The sequence below is a fragment of the Ambystoma mexicanum genome, chromosome 6q (genome assembly GCF_040938575.1).
Source record: "Ambystoma mexicanum isolate Mex_15411 chromosome 6q, UKY_AmexF1_1, whole genome shotgun sequence".
In the NCBI taxonomy this organism is placed as follows: Eukaryota; Metazoa; Chordata; class Amphibia; order Caudata; family Ambystomatidae; genus Ambystoma; species Ambystoma mexicanum.
Genome location: NC_090937.1, coordinates 768,828,620 through 768,841,641, shown reverse-complemented (window position 1 = coordinate 768,841,641; position 13,022 = coordinate 768,828,620).

Genomic DNA, 13,022 nt, shown 5'->3' with positions numbered 1-13,022 from the left:
TGTCAGTTAGCCGTAGTAACACAACAAGCAACAACAGTGTGACATAGATTGGCAGGACATGGCTAATTATCCGTTTTCATGAATAAAAATGACTTGGAAGGTTATAATATTGGTCACTTATGCTAGCCATGCCTGCACACTGCTCCACTCAGCCTGCATGACATTGGTGCAAATTCTCTACCTTAATAACCAGCAGCCCTGCCACAGCAGGAGTCCGGCCGACTCCTCATTCCTTCTCAGTTGCGTGTTCACTTAATAGTTCATATGTTGACACTGCATGAGCAGACTTGGGTGGTGTCCACCCTTGTGGGTCAGAGGCGTGCTAGAACATATTTGGGCCCTGGCACTTAATTTCTTACAAATTAAGCACTGGTCTGAACTATTAAATCACAAACAGACTCAATAAGTGAAGGACCCCAAGTCTGCGCCACTCACTCTGAATAAACAGAATAAAGGTATGGCCACAGTGGAAACAAATACAAGGAGTGGATCTGTAAAGGAACCACCTGACTTCAGAGTTATTGGACCTAATTCACAGCAGGTTTTCCAATGGGTTTTTGCCATTATAAAGCACTTCTGTGAATTAGGCCCATTGACTTTGAAGCAGTGTTGGGAGATAAAGATTTTAGCCCATTAAACAGGTCTCAGTTTGTGCATTTATTTGCAAATATTTCAGCTTTAACGCGGATAACCTCTCAGGCTGTTGAAGGATAATCGATTAGACTTTGTAGCAGTATATTTTCATTCCTTGATTGCTGCAAAGCAACGCTCATGAGTTAGAGAAATGGGCCTAGATCTGTTATTTGGTAAAGTAGAGGCAAAAAATGATATTGAGGTAAACACAGCTTTTGTTTCACTGGAAAGTTTTCATTTGGCAAATAGGTAGGATGTAACTATAGTTCGGGATGATGGCTTGAATGGACGTCAATCTGTGTTGATTTCATGTACAAGGCAGGTGAATTTCAGTGACAAAATAGATTGGTCGTGGTTACCAGACACAATCCACAAAGATCGATTGGAAGAAATTTCAAATTTCTATCATCATCAGCTGCTGAGGAGTGATTTTGGAATGGTCTTTCCCAAGAGACGTTGCTAACAAGTGCATTAGCCCTTGAGGGCTTTGTGTCCTCTGAAATAGCTAAAGAAGAGAAAAGAGATAGACCCAGAGAGGGAGGGGCCTTACTATGTTGTTACACAATCCTTTTAGAATGTGTGCTCGATTCATAAAAAATTACGATGATAGCATCATAGTTGTTAACATCTGGTGGGAATTACCTGACAGAAGGGAGGAAACATATCCATTGGAAACCAGTGTCTATTGTTGAATCTCTCCTTTTCGATGAATTGAATAATATCTTGATGGTTTGGTACCCGACCGCATGCCAAGCAGTGCTTACAATTACAATTAAACACTGCCCAACATTCGTACATGTCAGCATCATTTAATTTTACTTGTGAATGCAGTTTACCATGCAAGAATGGTAAGTAGCGTTCCCAGTTACAAGTAAACGCTGTCCGGCATGGAAGCATGTCGGTCAGCGTTTTATTGTAATTGTACATGCTGCCTGCCATGCAAGCATAGCAGCCAGCATGTACAATGGATCCCTATGGGATCCGTCTGCTTTATGCTAATGCATAATTCATAATCCATGCTAATTCGACCACTGACTCAGCCAAGTCAGCCCTTACCCATCTACACGACCTACCTATACCACTTGAAAAACCTTCCCATAAAGACAAGCCCATTAAAGCAGCTTTGGTGAATGCTAGGTCTCTTCCTGCCCATGCTCTCGACATCGCTGACCTTTTATCTCACGAAAAGCTCGACTTCCTCGCAGTCACGGGAACCTGGCTCAATGCTGCCTCCAGCCCATCCCTGGCCCTTGCTATACCCAATGATTATACTATTATTAGATGCAACAGAAACTCCACTCAAACGAAGGGAGGTGGACTTGCCTTCATATTCAGAAATACACTCGACATCAAAGTCATCCAGGACGCTCAAATCCCCTCAGCTGAATCCGTGTCCATTAAGCTACCGCTATCACCTAACCACACGGCATCTCTACACCTTATTTACCGACCACCAGGTCCCATCTCCTCCTTTATAGAGGACATCGCATCACTCATAACCATAGACACCAAACCCAACTCTCAAACGATTTTACTTGGAGACTTTAATCTTGGTTTCAATGACCCTAAAGACACTAACGCCCATGACCTAGCTAACACCCTATCGGATTTGGGTCACACGCACATTATTCACGAGCCCACTCACATCAAAGGCAGAACACTGGACTGGATCACTCACCTCAACTGCCCTATTGACCTCCTATCCAATGACCCATGCATTTGGTCTGATCATCACATAATAACCTTCTCTATCAAAGCCAATACACCTCACCCGGCGCCAATCATTGCCCCAGCCACCAGCACGAGAAATAAGAAAGATATCACACCTGACAAACTCTTACCTATACTACTCCCCATCCTGAACAATATCGACCCAGAGGTCGACCCTACAGTCCTAGTGGACATCTACAACCAGGCTATACTTAAAGCACTGAACACCATTGCCCCACTAAAATTGCGGAAACCCAAACCACAGTGTCACCTCAACACTTGGTTCACGCCACAACTAAGAGAATTACGTAAAGCTAAGAGAACCGCAGAGTCACATTGGAAGAAACATCCCACAGCCTCCAATAAGACTGAACTAACCCTTGCCTCCGCTAGTTACAAAGAAGCCATCTTTATTGCTAAAAAGGACACATATAACAAAAGGATTATACAAGCGGAATCTAACACAAAGGAACTCTTTAAGATTTTGAAAGAACTTGAATCCCCCATTGCCCCCATAGACAAATGTGTTACAGATGCACTATGGTGTAGTAATATTCAGAAGGCCTTATTAGATAAAATAGCTCGCCTACAATCTAAAATCAACGCAAAAAAATCCCTGCTACTTGCTGACCCGGACTACAAACAAATACCTAACAAATCACCTACCATTAAATCAACTTCTAAACCTTTCAGCTTCTCACCCCTCTCTATCTGGGAAGTAGAAAACATCATCAGGAAACTTAAGCCATCTAACTGCGAAGGTGATGCTTGCCCTGCCCCGATCATCAAAGCTGCAGCACACGACCTGGCACCATTTATAACCAACCTCATCAATGCCTCCTTCAAAACTGGAGTAGTGCCTGATAACCTAAAAGATGCGTGGGTCATCCCACTCCTAAAAAAAACCTACTCTTGATCCAGCCAACCCGTCTAACTATAGACCGATAACAACTGTACCTTTCTTATTAAAAATATTGGATAGAGCAGCCTACTTACAAATACAGGCCTACTTAGAATCAAACAATCTCCTAGGACTTAGGCAGTCAGGTTTCCGACCAAGACACGGTACGGAAACTGCATTAATAGATCTCACTACCCAGATCCAAATCCTGAAAGACAATGGTAAACTTGCACTCCTCTTATTGCTTGATCTGTCAGCAGCTTTTGACCTGGTCAACCATCAAACACTCTGCCACCACTTGAAAACTGCAGCACACTTCTCAGACGCAGCCACAGCCTGGATCAGCTCCTTCTTGGAGAATAGAACCATGAGGGTCTTCTCTCCCACTGATTCTGCTGAACCCTCTCCAGTACCCTGCGGAGTCCCGCAAGGCTCTTGCGTGTCCCCGACACTCTATAATATATTCACAAAGCCTCTCTTTGATATCCTTGACTATCTGGGTGTCACGTATACCAATTACGCGGACGACACCCAGATACTCATTCCTATCTCGGGGAACTATGAAACAAACAGCAAAACCCTTAATGAAATCTACTCAGTAATTCAAGCTTGGATGGCACTTCACGGACTATGTCTTAGTGACGAAAAAACCGAGTTGATCATCCTTGGCACTCACGCCAAACTCAAAAAGCTCAATCCTGCATTTAACTCCTTCACCATTGATGGCAATCTCATCCCCGTGTCAAATAACACTAAAACCCTTGGGGTCTACATCGATGCCACCTTATCCTTGTCCAAACAAACTAATGCAGTAGCATCATCAGCCGCTTACACCTGTAAGTTGATCACTGCATGTAGGCCATTCATCTCCTCACCCAATTGCATTACTCTTGCCAGAGCATTAGTCCTTTCCAAGATAGACTATTGTAATGCCCTTTACTTAGGCACTAGCTACAAGCATATCAACAAACTACAAGTAATTCAAAATAATGCCATTAGAACTGCCCTCAACATCCCCAAAAAAATGCACATTTCGGAGACCAGACGCAAGCTACACTGGCTTCCAGTCAAGCACAGAATATCCCTTAAAACTCTTGCCCTCACACATAAAGCCAGGGCCAACCTTGCACCAGCCTACCTCACCAACCAACTTACACCTCACACTTCATCAAGACCATTTAGAGCAGCACAAGCTAACACTATGTCCATACCGAGATTTAAACTTCACAACTCGGGCGGTGCTAGCTTCCCTGTACAAGCCTCCAAATTATGGAACACAATACCTGCACTTTTGCGAGCAGAACCGTCATTTAACCTATTTAAACATAACACTAAGCGCTGGCTTCACAACATGGACTCTATGACAGCCTAACTGCCTGATCCTAGCATGATCAACTGTCACTATACACTCGGGTAATTAATATAATTATACTAGACTATGTATATATGCATCTGCATGACTAAGTTTGTACCCACTTGTAACTGCAATGTAACGTAACCCTATTGAATGCCTTCAACTGCAATTGTAACCAGATCTAACTTATGCGCCCGTATGCCCTTGGGCCTGGCCGCGCTTTACAAATAAAATAAATACAAAATACAAATAAATACAAATACAAATAGATATCGCCAGCATTTGAATTGTCATGCCATCACAAATGCTAGAGGTTTTGTATGGTAGAGAGAAAGAAAGGTGGTGGAAACGCATGTTGCGTTCCGCACCTCTTCTCCACCATACCAATCATTGACTATGTGACGTGGCGTGAATGGAAGGCGTTAAAGCCTGACCCAGGGCTTTTACGCCTTTCATTCAGCTTATGCCACATAAGAACATGAGCTCCTAAATTTTCCTTACAACTTACTGACGTTTGGGTTGGAAATATTAGCTAATTCTCAATAAAAGTGCTTACTCTTTTTTTCTCCTTTGTATCATGCTTTTTTTTCCACACAAGAAAACAAAAGCATAATACAAAAAGTGAAACTGAAAGAATGCAATGGAGAAACACCAAACAAGACAGCACAAGCCCTTATTAAACTCACAAAGCTAGGCAAGGCGTGTCTGATCTGATCAGTTTCCATTCATTTCCGCTTCCTGACCAACCTGCTGGCTGCCCTGAGCACACTAAGATGATGTGAGCGTTTCTGCCTGTGTTTTCCCAAGTATTTGGCCTCCATTTGCCACCCTAAATTGTGTTAATTGTGCTATTAATTCCTGCTGCTTCACAGATACAGAAGTTAGTGTTTCTGTCCATCCCCTCCCCACCCCTTGTATCCTCCTCCTGCCCCCCTTCCTCTGCCCGCCCCATTCCTTGATTGGGCACTAGGCCCTACCTAACTTTCACTCTCAGGGCAGCCCCACTGCATGTGGCAGCCCCCTGCGGCTAAGGGCCCCAAGCGCAAAGGGCAGCTCCTACATTAGCAGCTCCAGTTCGTGTCTGCCGGTGTCAGCCGGAGAAGCAGGAATCCTGCTTCAACTGCCAATATAAGTGCGCTGTGGACAGGGGAGGCAGCAGTCACTGCGCTCCTCTAATACTGTCCCACCTCTCTAATTACTCCCACTTCTCATATCCCACCAACCTTAAGCATCCAGGTGAACTGTATTGTTGACGCACCTCTCCCATCTCCCTAGGAAAGTCACATTTTGCATGGCTGTTGTGTTAAAAACAAGTCCTTTTTTCCCTCTTTTTAGAAAAGTCGAATCTCAGTGTTAAAAAGTGACCCATTTTCCATCTTCTGGGAAAGTTGAATATGTGTGCTTTTACAGTGCACGTAATGTCATCTTAACGCCTTTTAACTTGCTCTGTCTCTACACACTCCAGTGCGGACTACTGTTGGGCCATTGATTTCTGCTGTAGCCACTAACTCCAATTTCTGTTGCCCCCCCTCTGTCTTCCCTTCACGTGTTACCTGCGTTCCCCTTGTTGTATGTTACCTGCTTGTTCCTCCTCCATGGCTCCTTCTGTGTTAACCCTTTCCCTCCAGTGGTTCCTGTGCTGTGGGGCTCTGGTGCTGTACTTCTTTTTTTTTTTTTTTTTTAATTTTATTGGTTTTTACAAACCTTTAAAATCTGACACAAATTAACCACACATCTTTATCAAAGTTCCTTATACCCATCCAAATAACATCCATTACTATAACTTTGTCAACTTTTTTCCATCTATGGTTATTCAACCAAGTTCACCGTTTACCAGAGAACTTTCAAATATTGGTAGCAGACGTGCTTCTATCATTTCCAGCAATCTTGTTAAGGGCAGGATTAGTTTCAAGTCGGTTCCCTGGAACATTAAGCTCCACCACTCGTCTGCACACAATGATGGATGAGCTAAGCTCCAGGGCCCCAAGTGTATGGTCCTCTCAGATCTTAATTTTGTGCAAAATAGGACTAGATGTTTTAGTGATTCGTTTCGCTTTAAGCACAACCTACATTCAGGTCTCAGGTGGGAAAAACCCCTCCATGAGCGGAGGCGATCGTTCGTTTTGAACAAGTTCAATCTGAACAGTATAAATAGTCTGCGTGCCTGTGGATTAGGAAATAGAAGCACATATTTCTGAAGGCTGTTAAAGGCCCATGCTTCTAATGGAGCGTTGCGCGAACTACTGGCGGCAGCTCTTTCCGCACAAGTCTCGTCCCAATCTGTACGCCAGATCTTTAATTTAGCTGCATCCGGATTCTCATGAAGCAAGTCGACTGTTATGTCGTATTTTTTCAAGATTGCCTCGCATCTGTTCGACCACATCTGGATAATTTTGTGATTTCCAGGTTGGCATTGTAAAAGATCTCAAATTGTGGGATCTGCGCCCGACTACAGGTCTTTCGATATAAACACAAAAGGCTCCAACATATTCTTGCATGCAAGGATATTAAAGCCAGTTCATATCTTATACAAGAGATGTTCACACCCCTAGGAAGTGTTAAAGCTCTTGTCCAGAAACAATTTTCCAGTTTGGCCCAGATCTCATGGGGGCATCCCAGTGCATTTTCTGCGCCATATGTCACAACCGGTATGACCTTCTGTTGGTAAAAGGCCAAGACTGGACGTAATGAGAATTTGCCAAATTTCTTGTTGATTATCAGGGCTTGGTTTGCTAGTTGGTTGCATTTCCTTTTGGTTTCCGCAAGCCAGGGCCCGTCATTGATGGCCGAACTTATCATCCCCAGATACTTGACACTTTGTGAGATCTGCAACGTTTCATGTCCCAAAGCCAATGTTATGCTTTTTCTGTTCCTTACTCCACCGCCGTTCAAATTCTGCAGGACTAATATTTCGCATTTTTTGATGTTAATTGTGAGCTTATTGGACGTGACGTATCGTTGCACAGCATTTAGTTTCCTTTGCAACCCGATCGGCGTCACGTCCATTACGATCAAGTCATCTGCGTAAAGCAGCCAGCTTAGATGTGTATTGGCCACTTTAGGTGGAAAGGATTTCACTTCGTTGATTGAGTCGCCGATGTCAGAAATGAACAACCCAAAAATGGCTGCTGTTAGTGGGCAGCCCTGCTTCACTCCCTTGAATGTGTCGATGGAGGAAGATAACAAGCCAGATCGATCCAGTCTCACTCGAATGGAGGTATTTGAATGGAGTTCCTTAATTGCTGCCATTAAGTCTGGTGGACATCCCCAGTTCTTCAATTTGTCCCACAAGAGCGTTCTATCGATGGTATCAAATGCGTACGAGAAATCTATAAATGCTAAATATACCTTTGTATTCGTTTTGATTGCCTCCATTTTGATTATGTTTAGCAATTGAAGATTTAGCGAGCAACCCACTTGTTTTACAAAACCTGATTGACGTTTATCAACATGTGATGATGATTTTGCCCAAGCTAGTAGTTTCTTTTGTAGCATTGTGGCATAGACTTTGCCTAACACGTCCAATAGTGCAACAGGCCTGTAATTTTTAGGGTCCGATCTGTCGCCTTTTTTAAAGATTGGTACAATAATCGCGCACTTCCAAGATTTAGGTGTTTGCCGAATTTGTGCTATTCTTTTGAAGAGTGTCTCACACAATCGTGCCCATATTTCTGGGAACTGTTTAATTGTAAAATTTGTGAGACCATCGGGTCCCGGTGCACGCAAGTTTTTTGCTTTCTTAATGATGTCTATTATCTCTTCTTTTCGAAAATCTAGATCCCATGGTTTGGAACATTCCTCCGTCGAGGCATCCACAGGCTCAGTTGAGATATAAAGGCTTCCAAAGTGCGATATCCAGTCAGCCTCTGACACCATGCAAGCTTGAATTGCATCTTGGGGCGCGTGCACATTGTTAATAAGAGACCAAAAGGCTGATGTGCTCTTATTTTGTAATGTCCTCATCATCGCTTCGGCGTCGTTTTGGAGTATAATGTGTTTGTGCGATTTTAACCAGTTCTTATACGATTGCTTGGCGGCCTTAGCAGCTTTTAAGCTAGCTTGTTTACCTAAGGACTTCGCGTGTCTTAGATCGCTGCGTAGCATACGCTTGTGTTTCAGCACTTCCAAGTCGAAGCTGTGAGCACGCACATAGCTACTGTTTTTTAATCCTGCTAATTTAGGTTTAAACTGCTTCAGCAGCTGCTCGTATTCCAAATGCTGACTAACACTGCAGTATTCACTTGTAAGATTCTCCGTCTCATCTCTCTTCAATGTTAATCGCACTCTATTTGAGGTAGCCTGAATTTTGTGCTGCCACGTGCAAGTAGGAACTTTTTCAAGTGTTAAAAATTCTGCTACCAGCATATCATGTTCGCTTTCGTTTTTCTTTGTGACCTTCAGTGAGACTATTCGCGGGTGTAACAGCTCTGAAACGAACATGTAGTCAATTATAGAGGCCTGATTTGCACGGTGCCAAGTGTTTGCAGGGGGCACGTCATTATGGATGTTTCCATTTAACATTTGAAAATTGCGTGCAGCCATCTCTTCTAACCACGACTGCTTCAGGTGTTTTTTTGTTATCGAGTTCAATGTTTTCATCAGGTCAATGTTAAGGTCTCCACATATCATTATGTTAGGCCATCCTGATAACACCACGAGAGAGTCCAATATTTCCATAGTCTTGTCTATAAAGACTTGTTCGCCGGCCCTTTTATGGTTCCAGTAGATGTTTACCACTATTAGGGAATCGGCCGGCGAACCTGCTGGGCCAGACCATTCTAAGGAGGTAGACTGAATGAATGGCGAGTGATTCGTTGAGCTTTCAAGTCTCCAGCCTGAAGATCTTCTGATCATGGTGGCCAACCCTGCCATAGGGTGACCTTTCCTAGATTTTATGGCAGGATTGAGCGCAACCTCAAAGTCATTCAAAACCGGGGCTTCTGTTAGCCACGTTTCTTGTAAGCAGATAATCTGCAGTTTGTTAGTCCAATTTGAGTTGAATAAGTGCATGAATCCCCGAGTGTTCCAGGATGCAAAACTGCACACATTTCGTGCAGTACGTTTTTGGCGTTATTGATGGGATGTGTTACCCAAAGCCTCGGACAGCCAGAGCCACTCCAGGGCTTCTGTACTAGGATTTCCAGGTTGAGCTCCTGAGAGTTTGGTGGAGATCTGAGATGAATTTCCATTTATTGTTATGGTTATCTTGCCTTTTTGAGTCATTGAAACCGTAGTTTGTGTCAGTGCTTCCTTATCGATTGGTAGTGAATTATTTATGACGCGCGTTGGGCTTTTATTGTTGCTTTGGCAAGAGTTTTTTTTTCCGGTTTCTTCAAGCACATTATTCTCTGGCAATGTTTTCAAGATGGATAGTCGCGCTGCAGGTTTATGGTGAACAGAAGCATCGTCTGTGATGACCAATGACTGCTGTGATTCATTCAGTGCATAAACATCGAAGCCCAATGAAAATAATGCAGCGTTCGCTTCCAAGATTGTTGTCACAATTAGTGAGGACAACACGTGTAGTACTACCTTATCATTTCTGTTCTCATCGTAGAATTCCACGATCTTCAAGTCGTTAGAACTTATGGACCGTAGTGATGGTACCGAATAAAGAAGTCTAACAATGTTACCTCGATTCAGTATTAGCTTGTCCGAGAGTTCCAGCTTCTCAATTATAATTTTATGAATCGGCATTGTCGAGAAGCTCTTTTTAGACGATGAGCCTTTACTAAATCGCACGTGTTTTGGCACCTCTTTTGTATTGGTAGGGCGACACATGTTTCGTGTTGGTAACTGCGATCCAGCAGAGCCTGTTTGGCCATTTTTTTTTCTCCAAAGTCACAGGGTTAGGTACATCTGGTGCAATTGACTCTGCAGTATTGAGGAGCTCATGATGGTGGACAGCTAAGGACCGCATCCTTTTTTCTTGTAAAGTTAAAAAGGGTGGACTCTCAGGGCCATTTGAGAGTGACGACACACGTTTATCTTTGTTGATGATCTAGCATATTCTGCCATGTTGAGTCATTTGCCGTCGCACCTCTTGAGGAGGCTCTTCTTGGTTCTGAGTTTTATTTATTATGACCAGTTCCATTGCAGGTGCCTGGTGTCCATTTAGACAGTCTTGTGCGTTTATGCTCGTCAGATGCTCGGTGCCAGTGGGCACGTCTCTCTCAGGTGGTGTCGATTCATTCATTCAGTCTACATCTTCGTAAGTTGACATATTCAACATTTCGCTTGAAATGTCCTGAGCTTGGTCTATTAAGACCGAATCAGTGTTGCATGTGGAAGTTGGTTGACTAGCTGATGTTTGTTGTGATGGCTTGTTTGGCAAAGCTGACCCGAGTATGCATTTATTTAAAGTGCTGGCTACGTTTTGTACAACGTTGATATTTCGCAAAAATTTTCGCGCACCATTTAAGGACTTATGTTTCCGGCTCAGTTGGCTGTACTTCTTTTTCCCTCTCTCACTCTCCCCTCTCTCCTCCTCACACCCTCTATGGTGCTCTCAATTTCTCCCATCTTCTCAAACTGCTGTCTCCAAAGCAGGCCTCCCTATAGCTGATACCTATATCAGCACCTCCACCAGACACTCTCACCGACATCCTCTTTGTCATTCCCTCTCCACACCTCTGGACCCCTAAAATGGTCTCTGTTCTCTCCCCTTTCTCCTCCTCTCACATTAATGGTGGCACACGATGGGAGGTCCTCTTGGCCTTCTTCCATTCCTCCAATGCCATCATCAATGTCTATCTAAATGGTTCCATCGTGGTCCAAGACTCTCAGCCCAATTTCCTCCATCTCCTGTGTCTTATCAACTTCCACCCTTCTAACACCTCTCTGGCTCCTCTGCCACCTCCCTCCTCCTCCACTGCCTTTTGGGCGCCCACCTTCTCCTCTGCTCTGGCCCCTATAACACTGCCACCTACTGCCTCTGCCGACTCCCTGGCCCTTCTTACGCCTCCACTGGGTGTACCGCACTCCTGTACCACACCCCAGAAGTCTTTTAAATGTGACAACCTGCTCCACATCGCTACTCTCAACTCTCGCTCTGCTGTCAAACAGTCCTCTGACATCTGCCACCTCCTTGAAGACCTTGACCTGGATGTCCTTGCCCTCATGAGACATGGTTCACGGACAGGTCTGTCACAAGTTTTGACACTCTCCTCTCTGAGGGCTGCAGGATCCTCTCTGAGCCCAAGGCCAACCAGTTTGGAGGTGGAGTGACCTTGATCTTTCCGGAGTGGGACACTGTTTCTGTCATTCATGCGCTGCCCTACTCCTCCTTTGAAGGCCTGGTCTTCAGGCTCTCTATTTCCCCTGGCCTCTCTCTGACTATGGCCACCATGCACAGGTCACCTGGCCAGGTTGCCCTCTTTCTCTCAAAATGGGCTGACCTCTCCTCTTCTCTCCTTGCCTCGACCACTCAACTTCTCCTCCTAGGTGACCTCAACATCCACTTGGATGCTTATAATCCCTCCTCTGGGCTCTTACGCAACCTCTGCGACTCCCTCTCCCTTGCCATTCTACCCTCTGATCCAACACGCTCTGACAGACACACCCTGGATGTTCCCATCTCCTCAGACATCCCCCACTCTAACCCTCTCTCTTGGACTGACCACTTTCTCTCTCATCTGAAACTTCTTGTCCCTCAAGCAAAGCCTACCCCAGCACTGCCACCCTCCTTCTCTGTCATGCGGCCCATGAAGCGAGTGTCAGTGGATACCTTTGCCTCTACCTTCTCTGCTCCTCCCACTCCTGCAGCTGACTACACTCTGACACAGACCTCTCTAACCTGCATCTTTCTATATCCTACACTCCTGTCATGGCCATGGGCCCGGAACCCCAGACCCTGCACCATCAGGGTACGAGAGCAAGGGGTAACACAACCTTTAATTGTCCCTTGGGGTCAATGCAACATCGAGGGCCCATCTGGACTCACTTTGGCGCCAGGCTCATAACAAAATGTGCACTAGCACATTTTTATTTGGTGAAAGTACTTTGTTTCCCCTGCAGGGGCCCCCACGTGCATTCGGTCGGGCGTGGCTGCTGGGGAGAATCAGACTGCACGTGTAAGCATCCTTTAGGAGTCGCAGGGTGGGGCCGATGAGTCAGGACTATGGGCGTGCCCAGAGCGAGGCTACATAAGCCTTCTCAGCCAGCATGCACCGTACTGCTCACCACCGCATAAGCGCATCTTACCTGTTTCCAGCTACCGGCCTGAGTGCACCTTACCTGTTTCCAGCTACCAGCCGCAGCACTTACCTAGGAATCTGCTTCCTTCGGCACGCATCATCGTGGACTCTGGCATTCATCTTCCATCTCGAGAACTCCGGAAAGCAGTGCTCCAGCCCGACATCGTGACATACGGTGCCTACAAGAGAAAAAGATAAAGACAAGGTTAGAATTTGCTGAGACATTAAG